Below are 4,302 nucleotides of genomic sequence, written 5' to 3'. Positions count from 1 at the left end.
GCTCGGCTCGCGCGCGAGGCGCCACGGAACCTGTAGCGCGCTTGCTCCGGGCAGCACGCGGCCAGAAGACCGTGGGACCTCAGCCCCCGACCTACACTGCGAGCCACTGGGGGCGGGGCCCGCGACGTCTCTTGGGAGTCGTAGTCCCAGTCGCCCTGCCTCTGGCTAGTGGGATTCTGTAAGAGAGATGGAGCTCTAGCACCCGCGACTAACGGAAAGGAAAGGAGTGAGATTAGACGAACACGATGTAGACGATGAGGAAGAAAATCTCCTGAGGAGCTGCGGCTTCCGGGAAGGGAAAGCCAGGAACCCTAGGGTTGGGAAGGTGGGGGAGGAACGACTCCCCACCCTGACAGCATGAATTTCCTCCGTCTGTGCGCGTCTGTGATCACGTGACCAGACATTTAAAGGAAAAGCGGAGACGTCACGTGGGGCGAGTGCCGGCCTAAGGCTTAAAGTGGCTTGGTTTTTCCCTTTCTGTGAAGTCTGGACCCCCCACGCAGCTTTCCGAATTTTAATGGCTATGTTTGTAGAAGGAATAAAAATAGGACCTTACCTGCTGTGGCAAATCCTGTCACGTTTTGAGTTTGGAAGTTTAAAATCAGTCTAAAAAAGAAGTTAGGTATCACTAGGTCGAAATTTCAAAACTAAGAAATAACACGTAACCTTAAGCAAGGCAAAATCTGACCCATTAATTCTACCAGAGAAATAATATGAAATTCGGATAAATACAGAAACAGAGAGGCGTATTAACTAAAATATGAACAGTAATTTCTTTAAGTGATGAGATTTGAGATGACTTTTTACTCTGTAGTTTTAAGTTTTTCTTCGAGGTTTTAGACTGTTTGTCGATGCCGAAGTAGTTTTTTAGATGAAACTTTTGTTTTATTTTAAAAGATCTAAACACAAAGACATATAATGGTTTTATTCTTAGTAACAAAAAGGTTTTGAAATTACTTTAATGTCCAGCAATAGGGGAATGGTTACAGCCTTTAAAATTTAGTTTGCCAAGAACTTTTTTTAATGATGAAGAGAAATAAATGCTTATGATAATATGCTAAAAAAGCAGGATACAAAATTTCACAAAAAGCAGGATACAAAATTTCACATTCCATAAGATTTTACTGTTTAAATGATATTTGAAAAAATACATTAGGGGGACCTGGATGGATCAGTTGGTTAGGCATCTGCCTTCGGCTTAGGTCATGATCCCAGGGTCCTGGGATCACGCTTCCTGCTCAGTGGGGAGTCTGCTTCTCCCTTTCCTTCCGTGCCTACCACCCCCCTCGTGCTTGCTCTCTCTCACTCTCTCTCTCTCTCAAATACGTAAATAAATTATTTTAAAATAGAAAAAAATACATTAAAATGCAATTGAGTGGCAGATTATGGGTTAGGTTATTTCTTCTCTATACTGAGGGAAACTGAGGCAAGGGGGATCTTACAGTTTGGGTTGTTCAGAGAGTAATCAATAGCTCTGACAATCCCAGAAGACCTCTGGACATCTAGTCTTTAGAGTAACTAAATTTTCCCTGGCAAGGAGAGGGAGAAATCATCTGCTTTGATCTCCTACTTCTTTGTTACAGCTGTCTTGGGAAATCTGTTCATTTGTGGAGTTGTTTTACCCTGAATGGAGTCTTTGGCATCCTGGTCTTCAAATTTATGCCTAACACTATGTGTTGGAAGGCATGTGAGCATTGCCATTTCCACAAAGCCCACAAGTCCACCAGACCCAAGGGCTTCTTAAGGTTTCTTTTCACACTGTGCCTTTCAGAATTTCCTTCCTGTTATAAAGAACCAGCCCAGAGCTTCATCCTCCAGCTGTCGGAGCAGAGATTAGCAGCTCTATAACTGATTTCTTTCTTCCCCCTAATACACAAGGGACCTGTGGTACAGCCACCTGGCATGTGTCGGAGCTCATAGACAGCAGCTGCCTACCTGGACTGCCACCAGAATTGATTACTGAAGGGAGGAATTAATTCCTCAGTGGGATGTGGTTACAAAACCTAAGGAGTTGGAACGCTGAAGGAAACTGATATTCATCCTTTATTTATCCAGACACCCTCCTCTGGTTAGGACCAAACATCAGGGCACACTCCTCAACCATTCTCAACTCCATCCTACACACCTGCTGCTTCTGCCATCTTTGTTACTGAGGGACACCAGGCACAGTTGAAGATGGAAATACCAAGCTGGAAACAGGATGATTAAGCACAAGTTTGTGAAATATTTATTTGTTAGTTTGTTTTTCAAAGTTCCAAAGATACAAGAGAATTTCGTGAAAAGTAAATCACCTTCAGCTCCTCTCCCTGCATGCAACCAGTTAAGTTTCATCTGCAACCTTCTAGAAATATTCTATGTATTTATGTATGTATTCTCCTTTTTACAAAGAGTAGCCAGGACCCTTGCTGCTTTCACTCAACAATGGAGATAGCAAACCCAGAGAATTACATATAATTGGAAGGGTCCTCTAATCCTCACATTGTAAAAATAATGAGATTAATAATTGAGGTTAAAATGATTTACTTAGAGTACTTCAGATTTAGCAGCAGATTCAGGACCAGAAGTCAGAGATCTTTATACTGCAAGATTATCTGTCCAATAAGAAGTACGGGATTGGGCAGTCACTGAGTACATGTGGTCCATGACTTCCCACTGGGTATGGAGGGCCTTGTTGTGTTTCTATATACCACTCTCCTTCCTCTGGGTTAGGATCTTAAAACTTCACCGAGATGTCCAGGCAATGCTCCACCAAAAATTCTTCTGTGTTTGCAAGCTGCATGCTCAGATAGCCATCTACAGATACCAGATAGCCTTTGTACTCCATTCCAGACTTCGGTTTCACCATACTGCCTATCTTGTCAATCCATTCAGGAAAGGTTTGGGATTGAGGGACAAACTCATCGCAATTACAAGCAAATGCCACAGGCCACTCACTGCCGACTGAGCTGTCGTCTGGCCCTTGTGACTGGAGGAGCCACGGCCAGCAGTTTATGAAATATTTAGACTACAGTTCTTCCCTACTAGTTCTATTCAGCTGCTACACCCTGGCAAGCAAGAATGTATGTGCCATGTGGGAAATTGGAAGAACTTCTGAGGTATCTGACCAACTCAAGAGAGAAAACTTGAAGATAATCAACACTGAGAGTTCCCCCAAGGAAATGGGCCAGCCAGATCACTCTTGATGAAGACCATACCCATTTTCACAGAGTTTCCAGAGAACCATTTAGCGTCACACTCTTAAGTACGAGCAGATAGACAGTCCTCAGATATATGAAGAAAACCTTTAATACAAAAGACAGAGACCAACATAAGCAAGGAGAAAAAAATAAGTGACTTAAAGGAAACAGAAACTATGCATCAAGAAAAAAATCAAGACCAAAAAAAAAAAATCATGAATATCCTCAGAGACTTAAGATACTGTATTTCTGAAAGAACATGCTATTTTAAGAAGTGAACATTGAGAAAACAAACATGAGACTTTTAAAATGAAAGCACGGAGCAGACATTTTTTTAAAACTCAATAAATAAAAAGAGAAAGAAATTAAAACCGGGAAAATTGCATTTTCTTTTTGCTCAGATTGTTGAAGAATGGTGGCTTGTTTCATGGTTTTTAATTTGTGCCTAATGCATGTTTTAACATGATAGATGGAATGCATTGTGTAGTTACAGTTTTCCGGAAAAGTTGGTCTTTTAGGAATTGTTTTTCATATCTTCAATAAGTTTTTTCTTTAAATTAAAAAGAAGAAGAAGAAGAGACTCCTGGCTGGCTCAATCAGAAGAGCGTGCGACTTTTGATCTCGGGGTCATGAGTTCGAGCCTCAGGTTGAGTGTACAGATTACTCAAAAGCAAACAAACAAATTAAATGAATTAGAAGACCAGTCCAAGAAGTCCAACATCTGAGTAATAAGAGTGTTAAATGAGGTGACGAAGTAAATGAGGTGTGTGTGTGTGTGTGTGTGTGTGGAGGGGGATGTGAATCAAATAAATAATTTTTTACATTTCCCAAAACTGAAAGATGAGAATTTCCTCAATGAAAGGGGTCATTAGGTACCTAGCCCAACAGATGAAAATAGACCTACATTAATATACATCATCATAAAACTTCAAAGTTCTAGGGACAAAGAGATAATCCTTTAAATGTCTGGAGTGGGTCAAGGAATAAAAATTTTACAAAAGCTCAAGAGTCAGAAAGATGTTGAACTTGTTAAAATTAATTCTGGAAGCTAGAAGATAATTCTTTCAAATACCTACTCTGTTAACCTTCCCTAGATAATGAATGGACAGAAAGCCAGGTGTGAGAA

The 4,302-nt window shown here is 41.0% G+C and overlaps 1 protein-coding gene across 2 annotated transcripts in view; it reads right to left on the bottom strand.

Annotated features, from left to right (window-relative positions):
• Nucleotides 1-337, bottom strand: part of AHCYL2 (adenosylhomocysteinase like 2) — a 163,453-nt gene extending 163,116 nt beyond the window's left edge. Inside the window, exon 1 of one of the 2 annotated variants that reach the window (XM_034671909.1) lies at nt 96-337. The gene's annotated coding sequence lies outside the window, so the exon portion shown is untranslated. Of the gene's footprint in view, nt 1-30; nt 68-95 lie in introns of those variants that run through there. The other variant, XM_034671912.1, reaches the window with a different exon arrangement.
• Nucleotides 338-4,302: the final 3,965 nt, after the last annotated feature.

Source organism: Ailuropoda melanoleuca, chromosome 1 (genome assembly GCF_002007445.2).
Source record: "Ailuropoda melanoleuca isolate Jingjing chromosome 1, ASM200744v2, whole genome shotgun sequence".
In the NCBI taxonomy this organism is placed as follows: domain Eukaryota; kingdom Metazoa; phylum Chordata; class Mammalia; order Carnivora; family Ursidae; genus Ailuropoda; species Ailuropoda melanoleuca.
The sequence above is the reverse complement of the archived record's forward strand: the minus strand, read 5'-3'. Positions and strand labels throughout refer to the sequence as shown.